Below are 15,691 nucleotides of genomic sequence, written 5' to 3'. Positions count from 1 at the left end.
CATTTACTTACTGGCTACAGCAACAGCAACAGCATCTTATTGAGGTATGCACATGGAATTTAGGTCTAACATATTTTGACAAGTAGAAAACATAGAGTTAGTTTTGTTTCTGATTTATGCTTCTCTGAGAGAAAAAAATGTCATCTATTACCACATCATGTTGTCAGAACCTTGCTGCATGAAAAATATTCTCAATAGGATAACCTATACAAATTAAGGTCAATGTCAAAATTTGGTTCGTGTCTGCATTCTGATCTTTCACATTTATACAGGTAATTTTTGATAAACAGGATAACGTAGAACAAGATCAAGTACGAGAGCTGGCTGTAGCTCTGGAACTGATGATAAACATAACACCAGGGGACAGTGTAGCAATTTTTCTTTGTGTGGACCAAAAATGATTCTGTCAGTTGATTGGACATCGGAGGTGAGGGGGAAGATGGCACTGGTCATGGTTCTCCTACAGGGATAAGTGTCAGAGTCAGGGATGTAGCTAAGTCCATCTCTGGCTTTCAATACTGAATGAATACTAGGGCTGGTTATAGACCTGCATGAGGCAACAAGGTGCCATACATTACTGCTTTCAGTCTTTGTAAAACCAAAGAAAACCCTAATTCCTTAGAATATTCAACATGCAACCTTCAACAGTGAACGTTCTTCAACTCCCCTCTTTTATGTTTCAGGGTCTTCTTACTCTTGGCCCAAAGCCAGGGTTGAAACCTCCTCAGTGTGGTGCCAAAATTCATCTATGCCAGGATGAACTCTCTTTTTCAGCCCCGGGATCTGAACCCTAATGCTTGGCTTTGCTGGGCTCTTGGACATCCATTTGGGCACAGCATTCCAGGTATAACCCAGACTTACAGATTTTCAGTTGAGCCAGGAGACAGGTTCACTGCAGGCATTCACCAAACTCTCAGTAGTCACCCTGCAACCTGTCCAGGATACAGGTGATGGCACTTTAGGAAGACAGGAGGGAAAATGAATAACAAAAAGGCAATGACTTCCCTTACCTGCCCTTTTCATCCTGTGGTTACGGGGGATCACTGATTGTTGCTGTAAGTTCAAAGACTAGCACAACATAAGGTAACCCCTTTTGGCTGCCTAGGTAGTGATATTATAGGAAACCCAAGTAGTTACTGACAGTAGCCTCTACGGAGGAAGCCAGAGACCAAGTGTTCTTAGAAGCCCTACCATTTTCTGAAAGATTCATGTCCTCCTTTCTCTGTCATGATGATGGTTTGTTATAGAACTCAGCTCTGAGCTGCAGTCTCAACTGGAGCTCACAAAAATACCTACCCTCCTGTATCTTCTTCCTCCTGTAGAGAAAGCTCCATACCTCAGTGTTCTATGGCACAGCTCAATGATAACCATGCTGAAGGAAACATTCTCCCTGCAGACTAAAACACACTCACTTTGTTAGTTGGTCTGGTGATGTGAAGTTCAAAGTGGAGTAGGGAAGAATTTCATCATGCCTACAGTCCATGATAGCTCCACATTTCTGAACCTGTACAGGAATCCTTGCATTAATGACTAACTCTCCATTGCCTAGAGCCCAGCAGAGCTGGGATTTTCCTGATCATCTCAGCAAGCTGTGCTCAGTGCTCAGAGAAATTCTGTTACTCTGTAGGTGGTTCATAGGTGTGCAATATAGGAGGACAACCAGCTCACTTGCAGAAAATCCTTTGTTACTAGAGTATCTCAGTCTGCTCTATGCCTTCCTTTCTCTATCTACATGTAGGTCCCATTCATAATTCTTCATTTTCTCAGGGGACAAAAAAGTGAAGCTGGATCTAGAGAATGTTGTCTTCTTAAGGAAATAAAGGACAGCACACTCCACAGGGCCAGACTAACACAGCACCTCTCTGGCTCCTAACACATAGTGTTGGCAATAGCCAATGAGGGTGCTTCTTTGAGCACGCCACTTCCCAGGCTCCATTTGCTAGGCTTTACCTGAAGGTCAAGAGTATCATGTTACTAGAATTGTTATTAGAATTTGAACAGACAGTTCAATGCATATCAGGTGTTGGCAAACTTCTGGCACATGGACAGGAAGGGTGGGTTGAATATTTTAAAGAATTCACCAACTCTAAGAAGTGAAGTATAGTTCTAGAACAGCTTGTAGAAGGCTCATCTGTGCACAGATCACTATGCAATTGTTTTGTTCCATGAAACCCAAATGGTATCAATGATGACCATGTATACATACAACGGTTCTAAAGAGATAGAGATGCTGCTTTTGTTGATCAAATCACAGGTAAAATCTTTCCTGTATTACTCTTGTGGTCAGAAATGTGCTAGGTTTCCTATTCGTGTATATGGACAACGTGTAAACTATTTAATACACTGTTAATTCTTTTTTTTTTTTTGGCCAGTCCTGGGCCTTGGACTCAGGGCCTGAGCACCTTCCCTGGCTTCTTCCCGCTCAAGGCTAGCACCCTGCCACCTGAGACACAGCGCCCCTTCTGGCCGTTTTCCATATATGTGGTGCTGGGGAATCGAACCGAGAGCTTCATGTCTAGGAGGAAAGCACTCTTGCCACTACGCTATATTCCCAGGCACCACTGTTAATTCTTTAAAACAAGAAATGCACAAGTACATCACATTATAAGCTTCCAGTTTCTGTCTTAGGAAAAGCTCCTGGCTCTCGGGTAGACTTCTAGTTTATGAGACAGGCCGGAAGACTGTGGCTGCAAATGATCAACATGTGTACACACAAAGGCAACATATTTGATAATTAGATGTTTCGATTCACAGAGATTCTATCATCACAATTCCAGCCATCTCCTGCAGTCAGATATTCCAGGATGCTCTAAGCTGTGCATGTTTTGTGTTTTTCTAGTCCCCAGATATATAAGAGCTAAAGTGTACGATAAAATACTAGCCTACAGGTAATAAAATAAATGAGCCATTTTGTTTAGGCAGTAATAACCTCATTGAAACTTCATACAGTTTAGTAAATAAGAGCGAGGATTCACAAACTGGATTACACCAAAGTAAATCCTCAATCACAACAAAGTAAACAGTCATTACAGTGAATACATGGCCTACAGAATTAACCAGCTAAACAACTGGCAAGCGATTAATAAGCAGAATCTACAAGAAGCTCAACAAACTACTCTTAAGGAATGAACATGTCAATTAACACATTGGCAAATAAAGTTATAGATACTTCTTTTTTTTCCAGTAATGGGGCTTGAACTCAGGGCCTGAGCACTGGCCCTGCCTTCTTTTTACTCAAGGATAGCACTCTACCACTTCAAAGTGCCACTGTTTTGTTCTGTATATGTGGTGCTAAGGAATTGAACCCTGGGCTTCATATATATGAGGCAAGCAATCTACCACTATGCCATATCCCCAGCCACCATAGATACTTCTGAAATACAGAAATAAAATGGATAACAAAATTAGAAAGAGCTTTTCAACATCCTTGGATGTTGAAATGCAAAACACAAATGACAGTGAATTTTATCACTTTCCAGTGACAATATCTATCACCCAGAAATCTAGTAACAAATGCTGGCAAGAGTGAAATGAAAGCAAGCATTTATACACAATTCAAGGGAATGTCATTTTGTGCAACCACTATGGAAATATATGTAATTTCCTCAAGAAACTATACACAGATTGAGAATAGAACAGATACCACTACCTGGTGAGACTGGTGTTCATTTCATGTATGTGTCTAACTAAACCCTCTGAAGAGCTAACATCTGCTACCAAAAACTTAAAAGTGAAGTAATCCAAGGTAACAAGTATACAAGTATGAAAGGCCAGTACAAAGCTCACTACAAGGTGTTTTTTCCTCCTACTATTTTAATGTGCATATGCTGCTTTGTTTACACTGTTATCCATATTTGCATCTACCATTGCAACCTTCTGTGAAATGTGTTCACTGGCCTGATGTAGCTCCATTCTCCATCGCCACTGAGGTCTCTGCATGTAATTTGGGTCTAATATATATTGACAAGTAGAAACCATACAGATGATTTGATGTTAATTTAAGCTTGAGTAGTGGAGAATTTTCTCCATTACCACATATCTTCACACCAGTGCGTTATGAAAAAACATCTTGATCTTTGTTAGCATGTTTAGTAAAATTTACCCATGTGAAGGTACATGTTCAGAAGGCAAATGTGAAACTCAGTTTGGGTATTGACCAAGATTCATTGGATTCATTTAATTGATCATATTTTTATGATGTATTGATCTCTGAATTTGTTAATATGTATTAAACACAAATACCATGCATAGATCCTAATAAGATGCTGCTGTTTTCAGCAGAATCACTGATTCACAGGGTATAGTAAGTGGGTGCATTTATGGCAACCTCCCTAGATCAACCAGCATTGTTCTGTCACTGTTCTGGATAGTGAATTTGTGAAGTGAACTTTAGTTGATATCTCACCAGCATATATTTTCTTGCCATTTCACTGTGCACCTGACATTGCCTCCACTGATGCAATCCAGTTGCATCATCCCAAATGGCTTTCATGCAAATACTTTCATGACTCAGATGTCTGACAAAAATCTATCAAATTAACCTCACCCCTAGGGCCTCACTATCTGTGGTCTTGGAGTAAATCATAACACCTGCGATAAAGAAGGAGAATCTGCAAACATGTTTTCAACTTGTGTTTTCCTCCTGTATGAAAGGCCTCAGATGTAGAGCCCCTGGGAAGAGTTTTACACATTCTTCAAGGGGACTTACAAGAGCTTTCCAAGAAAGGTGTTCTACAGTATACAGCTCTGTCAATAAAAAGGCACGTATATACATATAGGAACATAGTAAAATATACACACCTGACACAGTGGGCCTCATTTCCCACCAGGATTTCAGCTTGGCAGATGCTTCAGTGATGTGCATTTTGAATTTTCCATTCCTTCTTCTACAGCTTCTCCTCCCTGTCAGAGCCTTGTCTGGCATTAGCTGCTTTTCTACAATGAAGCATTGAGCATACATGGAGGGAGATGTGATGATTTCTGGGTTTTCCCTCTTTACATCACAGTAACAGCAATGCTTCTGGGCATGAAGAGAACAAGCCATAAGTGACTCATCAATTTATTTCCATTTACTGTTTTGTTCTCAGGACAGGCAATGGCTGAGGCATCTCTGGGTGTGTAGATGAGTGCTCTCTGTCTTCTTTACCCTGACAACCCAGCTCAGTTTCATTATTTTTATCTTCCATCTACTATGGAGTAAATTTTTACCTGCTAGCTAGAAAAGGAATTTGATTTCCTTCCATATAGCTTGCCTTTCCAGGGCTGTAAAGTACTTCACTTTAAGCTGTAAGCACTTCACAATGAAGTGATATTATTAAGGACAACTTGAGTAAGTATACTGCTGCAGACACAGTTCGTTCTCCACAGGCCAGTGGTCTCAGATCTTCTCTTTGGTTTCACTTACATTTTGGACACTGAAAAAAAATCCTTATTGTGGACTGCTGGCTTATGCGGTAATACTAACTACTCAGGACTGTAGTATCTGAAGATTAAGGTCTGAATCCAGCCCATGCCTGAAAATCCCTGAGACATTTACTTCCATCTAATCAGCCAAAGCTGGAAGTGTCACTTTGGTTTAAGTGACAGACCACTAGTGTTTAGCAAAAGAGCTAAACTACAGTGCCCAGGATCTGATTTCAAGCCCTTAGATGCATTTTCTGACTCTCTGTCTCTTCTTTCCTTCTCACTTTTTTACTTTACAGAAATCAAAATTAAGCAATGTCTCATTATTTACTGTCACATATGCTCCACAATCCAGGTTTAGCAAGAATTATCAAAGAGACCTTATGGAAGAATTTTATCTACCAAAGATGAGATGTTCTTTACTCATTTATATGCAGATCCTTGGCCATGGTCTGTAGCCGAAGGTCTCACTAATAAATGACTGTGCAAAAAAAAAATGAACAAAGAAAGAAAAATGATGAGCTGGGAATGTGGCCTAGTGGTAGAGTGCTTGCCTAGCATGCATAAAGCCCTGGGTTTAATTCCTCAGCAGCACATAAACAGAGTAAGCTAGAAGTAGTGCTGCAGCTCAAGTGGCAGAATGCTATCCTTGAACAAAAAGAAGCCAAGGACTGTGCTCAGGCCCTGAGTTAAAGCCCCAGTACTGGCAAAAAAAGAAAAAGAAAGAAAAAAGAAAAATGACTATGGAAACCTACAAGGCACCCTAACAACCTATTGGATCTCCATTTCAAGCAAAAATGTCCTTGCCTCTATCATGTGCCCTCCTTTTCAACTGCTGGTATGAGTGTTGTAGCCTGAGAGAGCTGCCCATACGTGGGAGCACTAACTACTCTCTATTCACTAGTGTGTTTGCTTAAAGTTTTTTCTTTTGTACTTATCCTGGGAATTCAGGGCCTTGGCACTGTCCCTGAGCTGTTTGCTCAATGCTGGTGCTCTGGCACTTGAGCCACAGCTCCACATCGGGCACATTTTGGGTGTTAAATAGAGATGATTTCTGTAGTTCCTCTGATCATTTTCAGCTTCCTGAAGTAGCTAGGATTCCAGGTCTGAGCCATCCCTGTTTAGCTTGCTTTGCACTCTTGGATGGTCTTTCATATCAAGGTTGATGTTCAAGATTGGAGCCACAAAACCACTTCAGACTTTTTGTTTGTTAAGTGTGTTATGGACTTCTCTGCCTTAGTTTCCTTTATTTGGGATCCATAGGGCTCATCCTCCTGATCAGCTAGAAATTCAGGCATGAGCAAGATGCACAGGTTGATCATTGATTTATTTTAATTTTCTGAGATCTCTCCCATCTTTAATTTCTTTATACCAAAACCAACAATGCAATATTGGGGGGATACAAACATAATAACATGGGGATCCCTTGTGATACTTCCGTACAAGAACACAGAACATTTGAAATAAGGTTACTTCCTACTTTTGGTTTTTCTAATAAAAAATTAGGCCAATTACAGAAGCTACTTCTCTGTTCCAGATCAGCTGCATGGATAAATAAATGATTTGATTTACACGGATGTAGATCCAGGTACAAATACTTATGAATGACAAATAGGAATCTATATTATCCACATATGATTATATTGGGAAATAATCACTGACATGCAAAACCTCTAGTTCCCATAGCATTATGGGAAGGACTTTACCAAAGCAGAAATAAGCAGTGAAAACATAAAATCATTCTATCTCAAAGGGACCCTTTAAGGCGCACATAGGAAAGGTTTTCCCTTACAAAATTTTTTTTTGCAGGTGTTTAATTCCTTATTAAATTAATACATTTGAAGTAACTACTTTTTAAGTTCTACCTCAAGAGAGCAGCCTGTAAATTCCATATTTCTAGCATGCATCTCCAGCTCAGAACTCACCTATGAGTTTTTATATTCTTGATATCATCATTTAAAAATGCACAATTCCTCTGCCCATACTGCCATCTTCCAATTCATCTTAAACTTTTCTGGCCCTAAACTTTCAGCCTGATGTTTTCCATTCCTTCATTGCCTATATCCATTTTTCATTTCCAGTGATAATGCAATTTTTGTCTGGCTTGATGGTAACTCATTCATTGTAGCTTTGATATTTATTGTTCTGCTTGTTTAAATGTTTTATTTCTCTATAATGGTTCTCCATTTGTATTTTTAATTTTTCAAGTTTCTACTCATGTGTCTGTTTCATAACTGGACTTTTTCCTACTGGCATTTAAAGTTTAGAATTTTTTTATACTATGTTGTTATTCCTTTGTGAGATGAATAGGTAGTAGTGGTTTGAGCCATTCATTTGTCTGCCTGTTTCATTCATTACGTGCATGCGTACACACACACACACACACACACAAACACACTAATAAACCACCAGATAGTAGATGACAAAAACTTACTTACAAATTATACAGGAGTCTAAACATTAACATGGTGAGACTAAAAAAGGATATTCTCACAGAACAGGACAACATAGGCTCAATAGTTATATGCATATGATGATAAGCTGAAATGGAAATGAGATTTTTTTGTGTTACTTAGCTTCTTGAGTTTGATTCTTTGTATTCTCCTTTGTCACTGTATTTGATGTCTTTCTTGTATGTTTTGCTGAGGGTAAGGGGAGAACAGAAATTGTTGTACAAATGATGAACAATTGCATCAGTGATACTAGGCACTGGATTGAAACTGAGACAAACAAGTTCTCAGGGAATCGATCTGGAGTGCAATCTGAGAGAAAATGAGGGCAAAGGTGGCATCCTTCAAAAACAAATGTACTCATTACCTGATTTATGTAACTATAATCCCTGTGTACATCACCTTTATAATAACAATTAACAAATAGAAACAAAAAAATTAGAATGAGGCAGTCCGTACTTTGTAGGTTTTTTTTTCTTTCCCTTCTAATTGGTCATTTTTGATGGCTTCTATATCTTTACTGAAGTTTCCTTTTTCATCTTACATGGACTCCTTTACTTCTTTGATTTATCTTTGTCTTCTTATCTTTTGCTGGGAGGCTATATTTTCATTGGACCACTATCCATCATGTGATATTCATTTAGGTTTCTCTTTGTAGATGCCACAAATTCTTCTAATACTATTTAGTTATTCTTATCATGCTCAAGAATTTTACAGTGTATGATTTCTTTCCTTCATAAACATATTCATCACAGTGTTTTAAAGCATTTTTTACAACTGTCTTCTAGGTCTTTCCTTGCCTGCCCTATAGCCTGGTGATTTTCTGTGAGAATTAAGCTTCCTTTAATTGCCATTTTTCTTGTATTTTTATAGATTCCTTCTGTCCATTTTGAATTATTTGTGTTTCCATGTTTCCTCCATTGTTTACTCCTTTGAACACTATGGATTGATTTCATTACATTAATGTCTTTAGAATGGGTACTCAAAAAGCATTGCACAAATAGAAATGCCAAAAAAGAAATGTACTTTGATCTTCCTTATTCCTTTTTATTATCCCAATCTAAATATATTGGTTAGAGGGTGGGATTAGTGCAAGTTCCCAGGCTGGCCTACGAAAAGTTGGATTTCTATATAAAGCTTCCTCACAATTCCTTCCTCATCCCTCATGTTGGAGATCTCTCTCTCTCTCTCAATAATGAGTACCTTGGAATTGAATAACTGCCTTTGTCACTGCATAAATAAGATATTTTAGCGCTTATTCTGGTTGGCTGTGTAGGAAAAGCTGTTCATGATGTTGAGTCTGTGAGCACAACTTGGTATAGAAACTTTATAGAATGATACTGTGCTTCAGAATGATGTTATTCAATTGAAGATTTGTCAGTTCGATCTACAATAGGACCACACAACATCTTGAAACACAAATTTTTTCACATAGGTAGATGTAGTTACTTACCTGAGGTGAATGCAACAGAACATTTGGTGTCTCATGAAAGCTTACTGTATGTTTACTGCAAAATTTAGCTGTGGTCCATGTATGTGATAGTGGAGATCTCTGCCTCTCTGTCTCTCTCTGTCTCTTTCTCTCTCTCTTTCTCTCTTGGCTTAAGTAAGTTTCTGAATGTGATTCTCAACAAACTCCTTTCATGACCTTACATAATTGTATATACAAACACAAGGCACTACATTCATATTCCATCCCAATTGGTGATAATGTTTTAACATATTTATTGGCAGAGAAGCAAGGATTCAATCCATCAAATTCATAAGTTGGAAATATTCCTCCTGAATTTCTATGCTCGTTATGCAGGTTTACCTTCAAGAACTACCAGTATGTTTTGGCCTTGGCTTTTGCTGTTGAACAGATCAACGAAAACCCTGACCTTTAAAGTGCTACCCTTGAGAAAAAAAAAATCTCAAGGATAGGGCCCAAACCTGGGTTCAAGGCCCAGGACCAGCACAGAAATAGCAACATGTAAGAGAGACCATGGAAGTGCCATAAATCATGTCTACTCTTGTAAGAGGGTGGAGGCATCAATGATTCTGGAAGGTGGATCTAGGCTGGGGACACCTGGACATGACAAGAAACAAGCGTGATTCCCTCAAGCTTACCCTGTTTCTTCTCTCTGGCATCAGAAGAAGTGCCCCAGTCATCAGGAGCCTCATGCATCCCCACAAACATGGAAGGAGCCCCAAGAGCACTGTGCCTGCGCGTGGCTGGGTGTGGAGGTCTCAGGCAAGAGGGGCCTGGGGGTCTTACCAGTGTGTGGGGACTGGAACCAAACCACAAAGGGCTCCCTGGAAAACACATCTGCATCTCCATCCTGGTAGTCATGGTAGAGGTATTTTTCCTTTACCGGCACCAGCTTTTTCCTAGAAGAGAATAAAGGTAGTCTTCTATGCTGAAAAAAAAAAAAGGAAAGAAAACCCTGACCTTTCATATAACTTGACTCTGGGATTTGATATCTATGATGTTCAATATGGAGCTTGGACAGCATTTAAAAATCCCTTCATTAGCCTCTTTGGGGAGTACAAGATTCCGCACTACAACTGTATGAGAGAGAGCAAGTCTATAGCAGTGGCTTACATGAAATTCAGGAGCAATTTCTTCCCAGATTGGGACACTGCTAAACATTTACAGGTTTCTGCAGCAGAGAGTAGGAGTAGGTGTGGTAAGAGATGTTAAATAAATGTCTAATTTAGTGCCATTTCAGTTGATAGAAAATAATGATAGGAAGAAACTGGATTTATGAACCTATCAAATTTGGTCATATCAAAGAGTAAATATTCAAAGGTAATGTGATATCTATAGTACCATGGGTTTTGAAAAGGAGATGGAAAATTTAGAGAGGATAGACTGATACTTTTGGAGTTTTAAGTCATATTTATTTAAAAAGTCAGAAAATGGAAAATGACTTTAAAATACCAAAATATGTTGAGTTGGGTGAAGGTGGCACACATCTGTAATCCCAGCGACTCAAGAAGTGTATTTTGAAATAACCAGAAAATAGAAGACAGATATGTGTGTTTCAAATACTAGAATGCTGGCTTTGAGGGAAAGAGCCATGAGGTGCATGAGGCCCTGAGTTTGTGGCCCTGTACTAGCACCCTTACCCCAAACACACACACTTTCAAATGTAAGATATATTCAATGAAGTAAGTCAGGCTCAGAAAAAGAAAGAAGGTAAGTTTTCTCTTCTATGCAATGTTGGGTCGAATATAAGAACCTGTAGCATTAAAAATGTATGGAACATAGGGCTGGGGATATAGCCTAGTGGCAAGAGTGCCTGCCTCGGATACACGAGGCCCTAGGTTCGATTCCCCAGCACCACATATACAGAAAACGGCCAGAAGCAGCGCTGTGGCTAAAGTGGCAGAGTGCTAAGCCTTGAGCGGGAAGAAGCCAGGGACAGTGCTCAGGCCCTGAGTCCAAGGCCCAGGACTGGCCAAAAAAAAAAAAAAATGTATGGAACATATACACATCCACTTATAAATATACCTAATCAATCTGAGTAAATTATGCTACTTATTGGGTAGAAATCCTTGGTGTAGCTCTCTGCAAAACAGACTATAAAAAATGAACACCACAAAACAGAAGTATATCTTCTCTGAATGGATGGGGAAAAGTAAAGGGCATGTGGAAAGGGTCAGAAGAATAAACTGTAGAAGACTGGGCAAATACAACAAAGTATTCATTGTACATATATAAAAATGGAACTAGTAAATTCAAGGAATAAGAGAGGTTAATACAGATGACAGGAGGTGATGTAAATAGTGACAGAAATCAAGAGCTGATGTACAAACTTACTGGTACATTCTACATTAATTTTTTTTTAATTTTTTCTTTCAAAAACTAAAAGAGAAACCTTACTTCCCCCAATTTCACATGATTATACAATATATGTCATGACTAGGATTATAATGGATGGTAATCTTCTCATTCATGGAGCAACCAATTTTCATTCCCTGTAGCTTACCTCTGGGTCTTTTGATCATGGCCTGAGCGATCACAACAAATTTCCTGCTCTCTAGCAGGTGGCCCCAAGGGCACATCAAATAGCCACTACCATTGTCTTCTTACTGCTTTATTTCAGCTAGAACTGGGTGTACAAGATGAGAATGGTTTGTGGATTCTTCTGTAATTGAAAAATGAGATGGCCAAGAATAGAGGTTGTGTAGCCTTTGAGCAAGCTATCCTAAACTATGTCCTGTAATTTAAATTCCTGTCATTTTATGACCAGATTAATAAATCTTCAGGAAATGTTGTCATCATATATGTTGATAATAAATCCCTGCCATATGTGATGATATGTGTTGAACACATATGTGTCAAATCAACATTTCCTTCTGTATTTCTTAAGTAATTTCAAATGAAGGCCTCCTGCATGGAATTATCAGTATGTCTCATAGTGATTAAGTTTTGTTCTACTTTACATATTAAAATGTGACAAGCTTAAACTAGAGACAATCACATTAGTGCATGTGGAAAACTGTAGCTAGTGGAATGAAAATTTTCTTATTCATAATTATTTACATGGAATTGTTCTCTCTTATAAAGAGGACTTCTATTTCTCTGCTGAGTGACCAGGATTCAGAAACATCTTTATTCCTCCATATCTTTCCTTTTGGGATACTTCATTAAATATCTTTGCTATTCTTGAATTCTGGATCAGAAATTTAAGCCAATCAGGAGTTTCACTTACTTTATGTTTTCCATCTTAACCCTTGTATGTACTTCACCACAATATGGTGTATCTCTTTTAACTGCATCGTTTTCTGAAGAATATCCAATTAAACAATCCTGCAGGAGATCAAGTGATTTTGCAAGAGAAAAGGAAATTGGAGGCAGAGTTTGACATTGTGAACATTTGGAATTTTCCAGAAGGTCTTGATCTTAAAGTGAAAGTAGGAAAATTTTCTCTGTATACTCCTTCTGGCCATCAAGTATCTTTATCTGAAGATATGGTAGACTGGGCCATAGAATTGACAGAGGTGTGTTGTATCTCTTTGTAATGACTTTAAGGACATATAAGTAATCAAACTTCATCCTTAAAATTTGTACTTTATTGGGTGCCACCAACTTACTCCTGTAATACTAGCTACTTATCTGGCTGAGTTATGAATATCATGTATTCAAATCAGTCCTAGTAGGAAAGCATGTGAGAGTCATCTCCAATTAACAATCAATAAACATGAAAGTAGAGAATTAGAGTGTTCCCTTAAACACCAAACTCAGATACATAGCCTAGACTCTCAGTTCAAGTCTTAAGACCGGGACATACACACACACACACACACACACACACACACACACACAGATTTATACCCTATGTGCTTACTAACAACCAAGTATTGTATATTTAAGAATTTACAAGTTAAGATATTGTATTGATTTACTGTTGGATAAGAAAGGAACAAAATAATAGAGCTGGTCTGGGCTCTGGTGGCTCATACTTGTAATCCTATCTACTCGGGCAATTTACAGCCTCTCACCTAAGATGACTGGCAAGTTTAAAGCTCAAATGGGTAGAAAAGTCTATGATACACTTATCTCCATTAACTACCAAGAAACTCAAGTGGAGATTTGGGTCAAGTGGTAGGTGCTAATCTTGAGCAAAAAAAAAAAAAAAAAAATCTCAAGCGTAGTGTTCAGACTCTGAGTTCAGTCTCTGTGGTCATGTTTATTGAGAATGTCATCATCAGGTATAAAATGCATTTAAGCAGATTACAAAATATTGAAGGAATCACTGTACATGTTTTAAAGGTTTATTTTGCTCCATTGTGGAAGGTCCATTCAACCATTTGTTGCCTTCTACTTAGGCATCTTTGATGAGAGAAATCAATGAAGGAGCCTGAGCCAGAAGACGATTCTTATAGTATGGCCACTGGAAAAATAAGAGGGTATGATAGGCTTGGGGTTCAAATAACCCTAAAAGGGGAGACTGGTGCATTACCCTCCAGCATCCTTTTAAGGCTTCAAAAAGGATTCTCTCTACTTACTCCTCCTCAGAAACAACTGAGTAGGAGATAATTATTAATGACATGAATTAATGAAACCCCATAGATTTGGCCAGTATGACTTGTTTTCTTACCATGAATCTCCAACCTTTCAAGGTATCACACTCCTCAATAGTTCTACATGTAAACATCTGAACAGTGACTGACACATGTCTGATTTTTCTCAGCTTCCTCACTCTGTCTGCAGTGAGAGTTGTGGTCCTAGATTCAGGAAATCTCCTCAGGAGGGAAAATCTGCCTGTTGCTTTGATTGCATCCCTTGCTCAGAGAATGAGATGGCTAATGGGACAGGTAAGTTCATGATTCAGGGAGAAATTCATACTGTCTCCTAGTGTCCCCACTTGCATACAATCTAAACTGTGTGTGTTAAGATTGCAGCGTCATATTTTTCTTCCTTCAGTTAGTAATTTAATTGTGAGCATGAATAACACTGGTCCTTGCAAAATAGATGATGGGCTCTGAATTACATATAAGATTAACTATTTTCACTCCATCATATGCATGTTTACTGAAGTAAGCACTGATGTTTGTTTCATATCTGTCATATTAAGTACCAAGCTGTTTTAAAGATAAGGTCTTCAGCTTTTGCATACAAAGAACACATAGATCTTTGATATCTTTATTTCCTAGTGCTGAGAAATGTTCTTGCAACCGAACAATAGCTCTAGGTTGAGTATTGTGTAAGAACAGGCACAAGTTGGATGTGCACAATAGGACTTTAGAGCTCCAAAGAGTGATTTGATTTTCTGTTGCCAAAAACCTCGCAGGTAAGAAGAAGCAAAACTAACAACTGCAAAAGGAAGTCTATAGGACTTCTATTTATATTGCACAGAGACATACAGGGGAATGTAAGCTTTATGGTGAACAATTTTGGGTAAGAATAATGATGGCAGCATGAAGAAATATAGAAAAGTTTTTGGTGGGACGTTAGAAAGCGTAAGAAATAGTATGTGTGATAGTCACTTTGGTTAAAATAATGAGAATACGGAATGTGTGTCAGAATATGATGAAGGCATAAACCAATACTGAACATATCTGGTAATACTTAGTTTTATACTAATACGTATTGACATGTTAGAATGATCTCTATGTACATATTTCATTTTAAGCACTGGAAATGAACTAATGGTTATTTGACTTCCTCACCAGATATGGAACAATGTCTGAAGTGCCCAGATCATCAGGATGCCAACACAGAGAGAAACCAGTGCCTACTAAGAGCTTCAAGTTTCCTGGATTATGGAGAGCCCTTGGGGATGGCCTTGGTCTGTATGGCTCTTGGTTTATCTACTCTTGCAGCAGTTGTTCTTGGGGTTTTGTGAAACATCACAACACCCCCATTGTCAAGACTAATAACCACGTTCTCAGCTACATCTGTTCACTTGCCTCATCATGTGTTTTCTATGTCCTTTGCTCTTTATTGGTCGTCCCAACACAGTCACCTGCATCCTACAGCAAATGACACTTAAGAGTTGCATTCACTGTAGCTGTTTCTGCCATTTTGGCCTAAAATGTAACTGTGGTTCTGGCCTTTAATGTCACTTTCCCAGGGAGAAAGATGAGGTGGCTGCTGGTATCAGGGATTCCCAACTTCATCATTCCCATCTGCACCCTGATCCAGACAACTCTCTGTGTATTCTGACTAGGGGCTTCACCTCCCTTCATTGATACAGACACTCACTCTGAGCATGGCCAGATCATCATCCTGTGTAGCAAGGGCTCCCTCACTGCTTTCTACTGTGTCTTGGGATACCTGGGCACCCTGGCCCTGGCCAGCTTCACTGTGGCATTCCTGGACAGGAACCTGCCTGACACCTTCAATG

At 38.9% G+C, this 15,691-nt stretch overlaps 1 pseudogene; it reads right to left on the bottom strand.

The window, feature by feature from the left end:
- LOC125341298 overlaps positions 1-15,691 on the bottom strand; it is a 277,271-nt pseudogene that overhangs the window by 202,927 nt on the left and 58,653 nt on the right.

Source organism: Perognathus longimembris, chromosome 24 (genome assembly GCF_023159225.1).
Source record: "Perognathus longimembris pacificus isolate PPM17 chromosome 24, ASM2315922v1, whole genome shotgun sequence".
In the NCBI taxonomy this organism is placed as follows: Eukaryota; Metazoa; Chordata; class Mammalia; order Rodentia; family Heteromyidae; genus Perognathus; species Perognathus longimembris.
Note: the sequence above shows the minus strand (reverse complement) of the source record. Positions and strands in the feature narration are given on the sequence as shown.